Source organism: Genypterus blacodes, unplaced genomic scaffold (genome assembly GCF_046128005.1).
Source record: "Genypterus blacodes isolate CSIRO-AG114 ecotype Tasmania unplaced genomic scaffold, CSIRO-AGI_Gbla_v1 ptg000232l_1, whole genome shotgun sequence".
NCBI classification, from domain to species: Eukaryota; Metazoa; Chordata; class Actinopteri; order Ophidiiformes; family Ophidiidae; genus Genypterus; species Genypterus blacodes.
Genome location: NW_027467030.1, coordinates 295,001 through 310,000, shown reverse-complemented (window position 1 = coordinate 310,000; position 15,000 = coordinate 295,001). Strand labels below are relative to the sequence as shown.

Here is a 15,000-nt window from a genome sequence, read left to right as displayed (position 1 = left end):
TAAAAAAAGCCGATCCAATATTCTACGTGTATGCATGTGTGTGTGTGTGTGTGTGTGTGTGTGTGTGTGTGTGTGTGTGTGCATGCTATGGCTTCCTTCAGTCCCCTCTATCCTCAGTAGTAGAGACGTGACCCTATCCTGACTGAGACGACTGGAAGCCATTACCTTAAATCAACAAACCCAAGCCAGTCTCCATCACACAAAGAAGCCATGTGCACACTCAGCAGACTACCTCTGTGTGTGTGTGTGTGTGTTTGTGTGGGTGTGAGCAATCGTGTGGGTGCATTCAAAATGTCTCAGCGTGGGTTTTTTTTTTTCTTCAACTTCCACAGATATCTCTTCATCTCCAGCCTTCTTTATCTTCTCTCTCTCTCTGTCTCTGCTCCGTCTCCACTGCGGCTCAGATCAACACTAACCTGAATGCAGAAGGAGTCGGTTGAAGCGGCTTCCTGCCTCTCCATCCTCTCCCCTCACCCTCTCTCTCTCTCTCTCTCTCTCTCTCTCTGCACTCTCTTTGTCTTATTCTCAGCTAATCATACACAACCGGCTCTCAAGATGGTTTCAGTTGGAGATATTAGATCCGAGGCCGACTCTAATCTGCCCGAGCCCTTTGACCGCACATCAAAGAATCAAACACCGAAGCTTTCCTCCCTCTCCAACCTCAGCAAACTGAGCTTTAAGGACAAAGCACTAAAGCGGTCGTAGATAAAGCCATTGTCCAGAGCATTTAGTCACATCAGATACATGAGTGTGTGTATGAATGTGCTCTTAGCTGAGGACTGACTTGTGTGTAACATGAGACAACTGAAGGTACTAACACGCTGCAGTGATCCTGAGACAACACAACTAACACAACTAACTGCCTCTATCTGTCTCACGCAAACCTGGAACACAATACATTCTGTAAATCAACCAATCATGAACTCTCAGAATGCATCTTCCTGAGCCGTTTGGGTCTGAAGTGAGTCCATATTATTCACATTAATAACGCACAACCTTGTTGGCCGTGGCTGATGTGATGTTTGATGTGAGCACGGGTTGCAGGTTTGCGTCCCACAACTCAGGGGGTTAGAACACAGAGCTGAGAGGAGACGGAGCAGCTGCAGCCCTTTGCTTCATTCATATTTTATACGGAGAGTCTGAACTGTGATTAAGATGTGTGTGTGTGTGTGTGTGTGTGTGTAGGATGCAGAGGATACAGATACTGTACCTAACTGAGAGGATTCTGCTGTATGACTGATGCTTAATCTAAGAAGAATGACATCACTTCCTGTGCCAGATGGGATGTTCCTCAGGAGGGTCACAGCTCAATCGATAGCTTTCATGAGAGAGAGAGCGAGCGAGAGAGCGAGAGAGAGAGAGACGTATTTATAAGACTCTATCTCTCTATGAACTGTTATCAGCTCAGCTCCGGCCCCCCGTCTCTCTCCAGACACGACCCGGCCTCGGTGCCAGCCAGCCAACCAGAGAGCCGGTCTCCACCAAAGCTCCGCCCCCTGAACCTCCTCTCTCTCTGCTGTCTGCTCCCGGCCCTCTGTTCCCCCAGTTTGGAAGCACAAGGCAAACCCGCCCCTCCCCCCTCTCCTCTTCTCTCCCCCCCGCTCTTATTTCTGTCTCCCCTTTTCTTCTCCAAACAGCACACACACTCAATCAACCCGCCCCCCCCCACCCCCACCCCTGCCATCTCAGCCTCCATTCCAATGAATGCACAATCTCCCCCCTTCAGTTGTGTGTGTGTGTAGGAGGGGGGGGGGGGGGGCACCCTGAGGCTGAGGCGAGGTAAAAAGGAGAGATGCACACACACACACACACAAACACACGTTAATTCAATCACAAAAACACACTTCCCCTCTCTAAGTCTGTTTGTGTGTGTGTGTGTGTGTGTGTGTGTGCACATCTGCAGAGGAACAGGGGAGCATAGTGGGTGACAGGGGGGAGGGGAGGGGGGGGGGCTGTGGGTGGGAGGTTTGGATGGCGTCCTGATGGCTCTCAGCGCAGGAAATGGCTTGTTGCTACACAGAATCCACTCCAGAATCTGCTGTCGTCATTGGCAACATGGTCATATTTTACCCTTATCAGCCAAACACACATACATGTTCATCCACAGCTGGCCTGGGTCAAATATCTGTTTTCATTCTGTAATACCACATTGTTACTATTCTATTTGATTCTATTCCAAAACGATGACATCATTTATTGTCTAGAGAACGAGATCAAACACTTCTTCTACATGTCAAATCATTCATAAGATAATAAGTCCATCTGTTCTTCATTCTACCATCATCAGTCCTTCTTTACTGACATGTGATCTATCCCAGCGTCTCATATTCCCCTGAACTACACTCAGTGTGCACAGTACTGTACGCTGTATGGGAACCAGCAGCAGGATATAAACAGATTAGCGTAGCATTAGCGCTGCCGTGTCCTGTGTACAGTATTTCCTAATCGGGGAAGGCTGTGTCAGATAGCGAGCGCGCAGCTATGATGTATTCCAGCCCCGCAGCAGGCGACCCTGGCTGAACCGTGCCTGGCATGCTGCTATTGGATAATCGCAGCTGGACAGGAAGTGATGGAGGAAGGAAAAAAAAAGAATAGAAATGCAAACAGAGGAGTCGATGCTCCACTTCCGCTGGTAATGAACTAATGAAGAGAGAGAGAGGAGGAAATCCCCCAGGGAACAGGAAGGGTGGGGGCTGCAAATGGAATAGTAACACTGATTTTTGCTTTTGTGTGTGTGTGTATGTGTGTGTGTGTGCGCATGCGCGGGTGTGTGCTCACATGTGTGTGTAGAGGAATACAGTAAGGATCAGTTTACAGTGGGACGGCTGAGTCTCTCCCTGCAGCACCAGTGAGGGTTTCATTCCAGGGATTTTTGTTTTTGCTTAAACACTGAGATAAGGACTTCATTAGGGATGCGACCAACACACACACACACACACCGCACACACACATACACACACCGCACACTCCAACCAGCACAAACGCACAGTGACAAATGGACCACAATAGTAGCTCCGGGCAGACGCCGGCACAAGTGTTGTGTTTCTCACACACTTGTGCAGGGAGGAGCATGTGCACGTGCACACACACACACACTCTTCCACTGAGTGTCAGCTCTCATTTCAACACAATGTCACATTACTATCATTACACCTTTTTATATCAATAATACACACACAGACACATTTGTACACAATCAAGATTTAGAGAAGACCAAAGTTCCCAGACAACAAATCTACAATGCTACACACTTTACATGACAGCAGTGTGTGTGCGTGTGTGTGTGTTTTAACAGTGTGTATCTAAAGTGAGCCGGCATCTGTGTGTGGGCTCACACAGGAGATACTGTAGGTATTCACTGATTAATGCTAAGGCAGCAAAGTCACAAGACCTGTGTTCAAACCTGTCAGCTGTCTGCTACAGGAGAGAGAGAAGGAGAGAAGAGGAAGAGGAAGAAGAGGAGCAAGGACAGAGAGAACAAGCTTTTGTGTAAACTGGCATTTAAATCAGCAAAGAGCTTCCTCTGAGTGCAGCCACAATGGAGAGGAAAGACGGGAGAGAGAGCGAGGAGAGGAAAAGAAGATTAAATAATTGAGAGATAGAGAGACAGAGGAGTAAAAATGTTAAACTTGAGTGTCTTGTTTTGCCGGTGAGCAGCGAGGCATTTAAATTGCCGGTGTGACATCGACCACATGTCTCCAAACTGAGGTGTGGGGACCTGCAGCTGTCTTCTTCAGGGCTTCTCTGGGACTCGTAGCTAAATAAGCATTAAGAAGGATTCAGTGTGTTCATGCTAATGTAAAGTCAGCAATAAGAGAGCGGACACACACACTCTCTACCATCAGGAGAGGAGAGGAGAGGAGAGGAAGAGGAGCCGCTCAGACGGGACAATGCTCCGACCAAAAAGAGCCCTGCAGTGGTCTGGGTGTCTATTTCGGGGCATCCTTCACATGCAAAAGTTCACGAAGCCCCGTGACATAAACATTCAAGCCCGTCCACAAAGACACACAAACACAGCCCCAGCTGGAGCACACAAGCTCCCTTTGTGCTGCATTCCACACGCCTCTTAGCCTCAGCTCCAGCCTTAGCTTAGCTCCTCTCCTCTCCATCCACACACACACATACACACAACTTTCTCCGGCTTTTGTCTGCAGAGCGCTGGTGGTGAAACAGCTGAGGGGTTTGGACGATGTCTTACCGTAGCTGGGCTCAGGCTGACAGAGAGACAGGGTAAAATCCGAGAAGGGGGTTGTCGGTGAGAGAGCCGGGCAGCTCGGCAGATTCCCTCTGCTGTGCCTTGCTTAGCTGCCTTTGCCTGCTCTCCCAGCTTTGTGTGTGTGCCTTGTATTTTCCCTTTAAATTGCACAGGCTGCCTGCCCCCACCTCCCCAGCACACTCTCTCTCTCACACACACACACACACACACACGAATTGAGGCAGTACACAAAACATACACAGCACCCAAATATGACACTGTTGTCAAACGCATGCAGCCTGGTTGCTATATTATTTTTCTCTTATTGTGCTGCCTGCAATAAAATACAGAATCAAACTCAAGTAGAAATCCTCTTTGTCTCTCTTTTCTCTCTCTCTAAAAATAAAAGTGCCTGCCTCTCCTTTAAGATCCTCCTCTCCTCTCCTCTGTGTCCCTCTCCCCTCCTTAGCCTCGCTCTATCCCTATATTCTGTCTCGCTTTTTTCCACACTCAGTAGTCAAACAAAGAAAGGAAAGGAACAGAGCGAGTGCTCACACAAACACACACACACACGCAACACACATGCACATTCGCTTGCTGCTCTCTCTCTCTCTCTCTCTCTCTCTCTCGCCCTCACATACACATGCACAGGCTCAGAGCCCAACCCCCCAGCCTACCTCCCTCTGATTTTTTCTCTCTCCCTGCCTTTCTCTAAACAGCACCTCCCCCCTTCCCAACACCCCCCACTCTCTCCCTCTGCCTGATCTGGCTTCGTTCACATTCGTCTACGAAACCCCCCCCTCCTCCCTCTCCCTCTCGATCTCTCTCTCTCTCTCTCTCTCCTTCCCCTCCCTCCCTCTGTGTCAAACAGATGGGATTGGAGAGCAGAAGGAGCTTCTGTATTGGTTCTCTGGCTCGCTCTACCTTTATTGCTCTCTCTCTTCTTCATTAGTGTGATGTAAGCCTGATGGAGACATGCTTTGACCTACAGTACAGTACACACACACACACACACTGGTGATAAAAAAAAAAAAAAAGAAGGGATCCATACAGATGCAGATAACCTTCGATCGGGTTGTAAAAGCGTGTGTGTGTGTGTGTGAGCATGTGTTGGCACGCAGACATCTTCACATTGACAGATGTGTGAAAGCGGCGATAAGGGTTTAGCATATAAACTGGCTAACATGTGGGTTAGAGAGAACAATGAACACTGAAACACAACCACACAACTGTCCGCCTGCGTTTGGATGAAACAAGAAGAAATTACTGATTTCCCCTGTTAACCCTTTCTAATGCAGGTTTGGTTCTGTTGGCACCTGAACAGAAAGGTGAAAGGTCATCAGTCTGTATTTTGGCGTTACACATTCCTGCCACTGTGGCAACAACGGGAACATTCTGGTTGATTTCTTAATAAAACCCCACCTGACATTTGTTGAACAAAGGAATTCCAAATCAATAACATTTCTAAAACTTCAAAGGACTGACAACCAATACAGAAATGACATTTAGAAAAGTTAAGTAGAATGTTTTCTATCCAATAATCCTTCGATCCAGTTCTGCACTGTGAAATAAATGTAACGGAACAAAATGTACTGCGTGTCTACACACACACACACACACACACACACCGCAGAGTTCTACTGAGCTTCCAGGCCAGGACAGTGGAACAACAATGCGCCCACTTGTTGACATGTCACTCACACACAAACACAGAAGGTTTTATTTTTCCCAACCTGGAGAGCTTTCCTGTAGCTCATGTTGAGACACACACACACACACACAAACACACACTGCATGCCCTCTCAGCACTGTCCACGTGTAGGAAGATGAATTCCAGAGTAAGAGAAAAAGTACAGTAAGAAAGCTGGGGCGAGCAAGAAAGAGAGAGCAAGAGAGCAAGCGGGGAGGGGGTGAGGGGGTGACGGTATGGAAAGTACAACATCGAGCTGTTGCACTTTCTGACCAGGGCACAGGCTGGAGGATATATAGGCTCTATGACTGCACCCTGGGACTCCTATATACCGTACCGGCCCTTTAAGTACCGTAAAGAAGTGAGGGCACCAACTGCCTCAACTCCAGAGTGCAGAACACGCAGGACCAGACGGGGTAGGCAACAAAAAATGAGTCAAGACGAGAACTCTGACTGCAAAGTTGGAGTTTCCATATGATCCTGGGGCCGGTTGGCTGACAGCTGGATGTATCGCCCTCCAGTCCCAGTTCATTCGCTGTTGCAGATGCATTGTGCTGGAAAACACACGGAGCATTCCACTGGCAAACACTGATAAATATGTAAACTTTGAAGCGTCTTTTTGAAAGGAATCCTTCCATCAGCCAACAGCTGCAAGGGAAATGACTGCTGCATAATCACACCCAATAAGCTCATCTAATTAGCTTTATCTCAAAGTCTCAGACCGAAGATCCTCTGCAGGCAGTTCACAGCAACACAACCGTATCACTGATTGATTTTTTTGAAAGAGAACGTCTGGAATAACGTAAGTCTATTCTGGAGAGAACAACAAGAGCAAGTGGCAAGAACCTAGTGAACAACAGAACAGGGGGCCAAGATGCAGAGCCTGGAGGAGGTATGGAGAGAGAGAGAGAGGCTTTTTGTTATTGTTTAAAAAAAATAAATAGGTAGACATTAGGGGTGGGAGTGTTTATGAGAGTTGGGTCTTTACCTGTTTCTTAAAGACAAAGTGTCTAATGAGCTTGCATGTGAGCTTGTTAGATACCTCATTCCAAAACCACTCCTTATTAATGATGTCATATGTAACTCTTGTGAGATTTTGGATTGTGTCTGTGAACGATTTGTGCCCATTCAGACCAAAGGTCAGGCACATCTGTTGGACCAGAACGCCTGGCTTGCAATTAGTGTTCTAGTTCATCCCATAGGTGTTGAATGGGATTGAGGTCTGGTTCCTCCATACCAAACTGCTCCAACCATGTTTTTATGGGACGCAGTCATGCAGAGACAGGAGAGGGCCTTTCTCCTTGCATCTACTACCAATGTCTATGCAGATTATAGACACACGACTATGTGCTTGATCTTACTGTAGGAATGTGTGAACAACGGGTGTGGCTGAAACACCTGAGGTGTGGCATAGGGGTTGTTGAAGACAAAAGGCTTCTGCAGAGCCACATCAGGACGTGCAAACGGGTGCAGAGAAGAGCTTTCTGCCTAACCTCACATGATCCGAGGCATCAAAGAAATGCTGTTGGTTCAAATGAGATCCGATATCATTGCTGCACCTGTTCTCCAGGGTGAGGCCTGACATGCCAGCCTACGCTTTGGGTCAAACTTGTTCCTCTATGAAAACATGGCACACTGTGAGTCTCTTCAGTCATGTCGGTGTGGATCGCATCACGTTCTTGTTCATGGTTTTGGCCTCTCACCAAGGCTTTTGTCAACAAACCTGTCGGCCTGTTCAGCAGAGCAGAGGTATCATCAAATAAACTAACTCACACACCAACCTGCCCAGTTGCTCAATGCTGTTTTCTTTGGTTTGGCCAAGCGCTCTGCCTGCCACCGGACCACCCAACGAAGCAATCCAACAACTTTAACCCAAAGGTTGCCAGATGGAAAGTATCTGTAGTGGCCCTGCTGGCTGGAGCCTCTGAGCGGCTCGCACTACATGACACTGAACACAACACGCATTATTGGCAGAACACTTACTTTCGTTACAATTTCAATACGTAAATTCACCTTCGTTTGTTTTGCCTGGTATTTGTTAATCCTGTTGAGTGTTTGACAGGAGCTGACACCAGTTTGTGGGTGAGATCCTTAATCCTGGAAGAAACTCTGAGGTAAAGACGGCTGTGCTCTTTGATAATAGGTTCGTTTAAATATGGCAACAAAGCAAGTAAGTCAAGGTGAGATGACAGGAGAGAGAACCCAACGAACCCAAGAAGGAAGAAGGAGGAAACCACACAGGGAGGCAGAGAGAGAGAGAGAGAGAGAGAGAGAGAGAGGGAGAGAGAGAGAGAGAGAGAGAGACAGTCAATACGGTGGCAGGTTACATAATTCTCTCATTGTATTGATTTATCGCCTTGCTGATTTGGCCCCTAGCCAATATCCAAAAGCATTTTAATATTTGAGCTCGAGCCCAGACGGTGAAGGAGAGAGAGAGAGAGAGAGAGAGAGATCGAGAGGGGGGGAGAGGGCGACTCAGATGGTGAGAGAAGATAGATGGAGACAGATAGAGGAAAAGAAAGAAGAAAAAGGTGAATAATAGCTCTGAATTTAGGGACGCAGCCAAAGTGACCCAGATAAAGAGAGAGGAGACAACAGATAATGGAGAGAGACAGCGGAGAAACAAAGCGTTCAAGAGAGCATTTAATTGAGTGAGGTGGGAACAGGCGAGATTTAGGCAGAGGAAACAAGTGCAGATGGGTTTGGAGTGATAATGATACAGCACACACACACACACACACACACTCACAGAAAGAGAGATAGAGCGAAAGAAAGAATGTGTGTCACTAAGTACAGTCCAAGGAGGGTTATCTTTGTTGCTGTAATCAGTACAGTTATATAAGAGACAGCCAGACTGCAGGACGGACTGGATCTATGCCACACACACACACACACACAGTAATACAGTGTGCACGCACAAACATCTTCAAGCGCATACAGTACCAACGGAAAATGCCTGTGGCTGCTGGCTGAGTAAACTTCAGCGGCATTCAGAGGTAGTTCACACACACACACACACACACACACACACACACACACACCGGGTTCACCTAAGACTGCTTTCTCTCTCACCTTTTCTCACTGGATGATCCACTGATGGATGAAGCGAAGGAGATAGAGGCCTAAAACTAGACTAATGGATTGAGAGGCAGAGGGAGAGAAAGTAGGAGAGCAAAGTGGAGAGCGGTCGAGCTTACAACAGGCCTCCCCGATGCCTCTGTGAACCATTTACTTTATTGCTCTCTCGCTCTCTCTCCCTTTTAAGATATATTCAAGATATATTCAATTGGGGGTGTATGAGCTGATTAATTGCCAATTAATGTTTAACGAGGTACAGCTGTGTTCAATTAGCACTGATTTAGGCAGCGTCTCTCCCCGGCAACCGTTCCCATCCTCTATCAAGAATCACCGCGTCCTGCTTTTGATGCCTGACTGGAAGTCTACAGTCGGATTGGCAAGAAGTTCAAGAAGAGCACTGAGGACTGAGGAGAAATTTGTTTTTCCTCTTCAAGTGAAATATTCCTGCTTCATCAGCTGACACCACAGAAGAAGAAGAGCAGCCGTACTCATCAACCTCTGAGAACTCTTTTCAGCTATTTTTCGTGGAAGTGTTGTTATGACATTCAGTAAACCTATTGACTTTAAACTGCCAGAGGGAAAACACAACATTTACATTTTGTTTGTGTAAACATTCACTTGACAGCTGGATATATACATCGCTTGAGATGAGAGAGAGAGAGAGAGAGAGAGAGAGAGAGAGAGAGAGAGAGAGAGAGAGAGAGAGAATCAAACATTTGACCACCATGTCCAGCACAAACCGGACCATATGTAGACCCAGACTGCACATGGAAGCAGGATACACTGTATATCACACACACACATACAAGCCTCTACCAAAGTGTGTGTCTGAGTTGCGTGTTGTATGTTGTGAACCTGATAGTACATTCTGTCCTGCGATGTGTAATCCCATTTCAAAATGTCTACACATTTGCAGTAAAGCCCTTTTTCTTTTGCTGGGCGACTTCCTCTCCTTGCAAACACCTTCCTACCGCCGTGTGAGGAGCTCTCACTCTACACTTCAAGGGAGTGACGCCCTTCATGTTACACTTTTCCCGTGTCGTTTCGATTCAACACCATGCTTCTGTTTGCCCTCTGAAAGCAAAGATCCCCGGGGCTTGCAGGTATAATGCCTTTTTCCTTTTGTCTCTCATTTCTCTGTTTCTCTTCATCGGCTCTTGTCTCCTTCTTCCCATTTGACTCAGTCCGCCTGCAGCGTCTCCCTCTCTCTCTAGGAAAGCTCTAGATCAACATCACCGGGAGTTCACACAGTTTGTTTGCACCACGACGTTATTAGTGAACAAAACTGCCCAACCTGTCTGACCTGACTAGTCTGTGCGCTTACACACACACACACACACAAGCACACACACACACACACACACACACAAGCACACACAGATGTCATATGTTAATATTGTCATGTTCATTCATAAATCATCAAAATGTGACACAGCAGCCACAACAACAGGATGCAGAGAGAGAGAGAGAGAGAGAGAGAGAGAGAGAGAGAGAGAGAGAGAGAGAGAAAAGCAACCAGGGATGTAAAGTATTGCATCTGTCTACATGAGTGATTGTGTGTGTGTATGTGTGTGTATGTGTGTGTGTGTGTGTGTGTGTAGCCATGTGTGACTGCCGGTGTGTGCATGTGTCTGTCTGCCTGTCTGCGTGTCTGTCTGCTAGGCTTTTCATAGCTTCCCTTTTTTTCCCGTTTTGGCTTTCATTACAATCTGATACCTCCACCCATCTGTTCACAAAGGAGGGTGGGAGAGAAGGAGGGAGGAGAGAAAGGAAGAGAGGGGAGAGGTGGGAGATTGCAGAGTTGGCTATCACTCTTCATCCCTCCTCCTCCTCCTCCTCCTCTATCTGCTCTTTCTTTGTCCTCTACCTCCGTGTCTGTCTCCGTCTCTCACTCTTTTCCCCATGTATGTGGTTATGGGAGAGTGACTTCCTCCTTCCCTCCTCTTTTTATCCCTGCTCATTTTCTCCCCCCTGCCTGTCTGTCTTTCTCCTCCTTTCATCTTCTGATGCAGACAGAATGGAGCTCAGCTTCCTTTAAAGACCCCAGCAGGTGTGTGTGTGTGTGTGTGCTGTGTCTAATTGTATGTAAGTGTGCATGTGTGAGTGTGCAATATGTGCTTTTATGTCCCGTGTGTGAGAGCTTTGTGCTTCAGAGTCATATTCCGCCTGTGTTGTACTTACTGTGTGTGTGTTAGATGTGTGTGTGTGTGTGGGGCGTTTGTGTGTTTGTGTACTGAGGAGATATCTTGTTTCCTCAGGGGAGTCCAGGCCCATTTCCACTGTCTGCTGTAGCCAACCAATGCAGCAGTGCATCGATAATCTATTAGGGCAGCAACACACACACATGCGCACACACACAGTCGGGGGCACACACACACACACACTTATTAATCTTACCTGCTACTGCTGCGTTCACTGGGTGTGTCCCGACTGTAACTGTGTGGGCCAGAATCGCTTTTTCCTGAAAAGCAAGCATACCATAGATATGACAAACAATACACACACTCACACACACAAGCGTCATATCAGAGGTGTCGGGCGTAACCTCACACACCTTTTTACTGAACTCAGGCATCAAACACTTTCTGGGGCTAAGCACAGAGGGTTGTGTGTTGCCTTCAGGTGACTGAGTGACAATGAGACTTTGGGTTTTGTATTTTACAACGTCGATTTAAATGTTGTCATTGCTCCGTTATGTATCTAGATGTTCCTTCACAGCAGGTTTGGATGGATGGAGGACGTAGAGGAGCTGTTGTGTCAAACAGCAGGCATTCTGACATGAACACGTGTGCGTTTACTTTGTGGGTGTGGATGTTTGCTCAGTCGTGACGGCTCCGTGTTAAAGTGTGTGAAGGCTTCATCGGCGTCGCGGATCCTCTCCACTCCAAAATGAGCATAGGCCTGCCGTACCACTGCACACATTCTAGCATAGTTTGATGGCATTGTTGATGACATGGGAGGTTGGTGTGATATGGGAATGTAGCTGAGTGTAGCCACAAGTTGGTAAGCATCATGTTAGCAGGTGATTTGTGGTTGCTGCTCTTTCTTTGATGCCCACCAAAAGTGAAACAAAGCTCCCCCAAACAAGGGAACAAACAACGCACAAACAAAGAGAAGAAGCACAAATATTCAAGCGCTTAAATCTAAATATCAAAGTCGTTCTCAAAACTCACTCAGTGGCAGAAATGATCTTAGACACTCACTTAGACACCCAGACTCTGATGTAATCGTTCACACACAGACAAATATGAACAGAACCCAATATAGACCAGCCACACAAAGTGATTACAGCTGCCAGGCGACACACACGCCCACTGTCATTATATCTGCAGCCATTCAAAATACACACACACACCCACCCCCACACACACGCACACGCGCACGCACACAGACGGACACAGACAGACAGAGCGTGACAGACCAGCACATGCATACCTAAATAACACACAGCTAGACAGAACACACAAACAGGATGGCAGCATGATGTAAGAATGTGCAATATCAGACATCAGCGTCATTAAAGCTAAAGCTAAAGTGTTTATTGAGCGGTTAAGTAGGACAGGGGAGCTAAGCCTCAAAGATGCCTGCTTGTTTACAATAATAACAGCACACACACCCCGCTACAGTGGTTTAAGCGTCAACCTGCTGGCAGTCCAAAGCGTCGGCACAAACAAAGCTGAGGTTTAGCTGGTGTCGCATCAATTCAGACAAATCCCCCATCAATCCTGATGTTTTATGTCACTGGTAATTGATTTTAGGGTTCCATCAGTTTGTTTATTATTATGTTTAAGTTATTTGTGTATTAAAAGCGACACACACACACGAACACACACACACACACACACACTGTTGATTGGCAGAGTGTAATTGGACGTGTTTGCGTGTCGTGTGTCACTAATTTGAACCTCAACACAAAAGCCAAGCAATCATTTCAGGTCAACCTTCAAATATTCCATCATCTACCATTTTCCCTGTTTGGATAATCCCTGGATTCCTGCCTTCTGGAATTCCTCCACAGATTATCCCCTCTCCAACCATTCCAAGGCCAGGGAGAGAGTGGGGGGAGGAAGAGGGAGGGAGGGAGGAGAGGAGTCTTGTTTTAAGAAGTTAGGAGACTGAATCTTGCTGGGCTTGCAGTTCCCCCTGCGGACATGTTTTGCGCACACTGAGGAATGTGCGTGCTCAATCCCTCTGTTGTAAGACAGATGAACCCGCCCCTATCCCCCCTCTTTCCTTCTCTTTCTGTCTCTCCTTCTTGAGGGAACAGAGGTATGTAGGTAGACACAGACAGTCAGGAGAACTCACAGCAGCTACCGTGATCTGCCTGACAACAGCCTGAGGGCCCATACATGCACGTGCACATACACACACACGTGCAAACAGTCACAACAGAGGGAAAACAGACCAAAGAGGGGCCCCAGGACGGAGCCCTGAGGCACTCCAACCCGGTGACACAGGAGCCGCTTCCTTCCAGGCCCCCGGCCGGTAAACCAAACTAACCACCAGTTGGAACCCGTTCCACTTCTGCTTGCCTTTGTTAGGCAGAAAACAATGACCAGACTCCCGTTCTCTCATTTACAGGGGAGTTGGCTCATTCTTCTCAGTGGAATGTGCAGTGGGAGCAGCTTGCGTTTCATGATGGGGTGGGAAGATCCATAATGGGGGGCTAGATATCCGGTCTGAGTGGGGCTGTGTGGAAGGAAGGGTGAGCGAGTTCAGCTGCTATTTTTAGATAACATGTCATTTTAAACTTGGTGGTTGTTTTTTTTTTTGCACTGTGGCTCCACAGCGAATCACAGTGGGATATATGGACACACACACAAATCCAAGGTACACTGTGTGCAAATCAAATCAAAATGAGCACCAAATAGCAAAAAGACACTAAGCAGGCCTTACATTACGGGGGCGAGTCAGGACAACTCTTTCTCAACTCTTTTGGTTTTCTGAAATGCAGAAAAAAGCATATGCCCCGCCACAGAGTCACGATGTTGCCAAACCACCACCCTCTCAAGCATACGGTCACCTTATTTAACCTGCAGTAACGTCTGATTGCTTCCAGAGATTCAGAGAAAACACAGAAAAGGGTGAGAGAGATGTACCAAAGGGAAAAAACTAACCAAGAAATCCGTGATGAGCTCATGTCATCAAGCCAATGTGATATCAGGAATGAGAGACATTAGAGACAGACGCAGGGAGAATGAGGGGGAAGGAGAGAGAACATACGGAGCAGGGGTACCTACTTTCCTACCCTTCACTCTTCTCCCTTTACCCCTAAAACACCTCTAGGACCTGTTGTTCGCTGTTTGAGTTCTGCGTAGCGTCATTCACTCACCTGTCAGGCCTACAGTGCTGAGGTGTTCACAAGCCAAAGGGACACGATGGCTAGACGATCGCATTAAGGAGAAAGTCATTGCGAAACTTCTCATGTGAATGTTCTCAATGTGACAAGCAGGCACAACGGGACGAAGCAATAGTTTAAAGAAATGTACATAATTGCATTTAGCGTATTAAAATCTGGGTCATGGATAGGTGTTATAAATACACCAAGGACAAGAGGAAGCCATCTCCTTGTGATTTATGCTGCCTAATAAGGCCTCGGCTCCCTCGGGTGACCATAAGCATTATTATGAATTACAGCAGCCTTAATGAAAGTTGTGTTGCCGTCCTTACTCCTGTCCCAGGTGACGGTGGAACCAATGGACACAAAAGGCGAGAAAGCGAGACTGCACTTTCCATCACAGCAATTAGAGGCACAGAGGCACAAATTCAGTAAAAGAAGCGTCGACTCTAAAGGAGCAACTTCAAATTGGATTAGGTTATGAAATCCATTCTAAACTAATTATGGAATGTGACAAAAAAAAACAAGAATTAAATAAATGCAGTTATTTGATTGGATATATACACGCTGGGTGATCTCTCTCTCTCTCTCTGAGTGACTCTGAATGACTCTGAATGACTCTGGGTGACTGAATTGGACCTTTATCTGCATTCCCATGTGAACATCACCACGTGTCTGTTTATGAGGGATGTAAAGTTG

At 47.0% G+C, this 15,000-nt stretch overlaps 1 protein-coding gene across 6 annotated transcripts in view; it reads right to left on the bottom strand.

The window, feature by feature from the left end:
- kdm6ba (lysine (K)-specific demethylase 6B, a) overlaps positions 1-15,000 on the bottom strand; it is a 70,479-nt gene that overhangs the window by 36,748 nt on the left and 18,731 nt on the right. For 4 of the 6 annotated variants that reach the window (XM_076170781.1, XM_076170786.1, XM_076170784.1 and 1 more), the window contains exon 4: positions 11,361-11,424. The gene's annotated coding sequence lies outside the window, so the exon portion shown is untranslated. Of the gene's footprint in view, positions 1-4,198; positions 4,818-11,360; positions 11,425-15,000 lie in introns of those variants that run through there. The other 2 variants (XM_076170782.1, XM_076170785.1) reach the window with 1 other exon arrangement.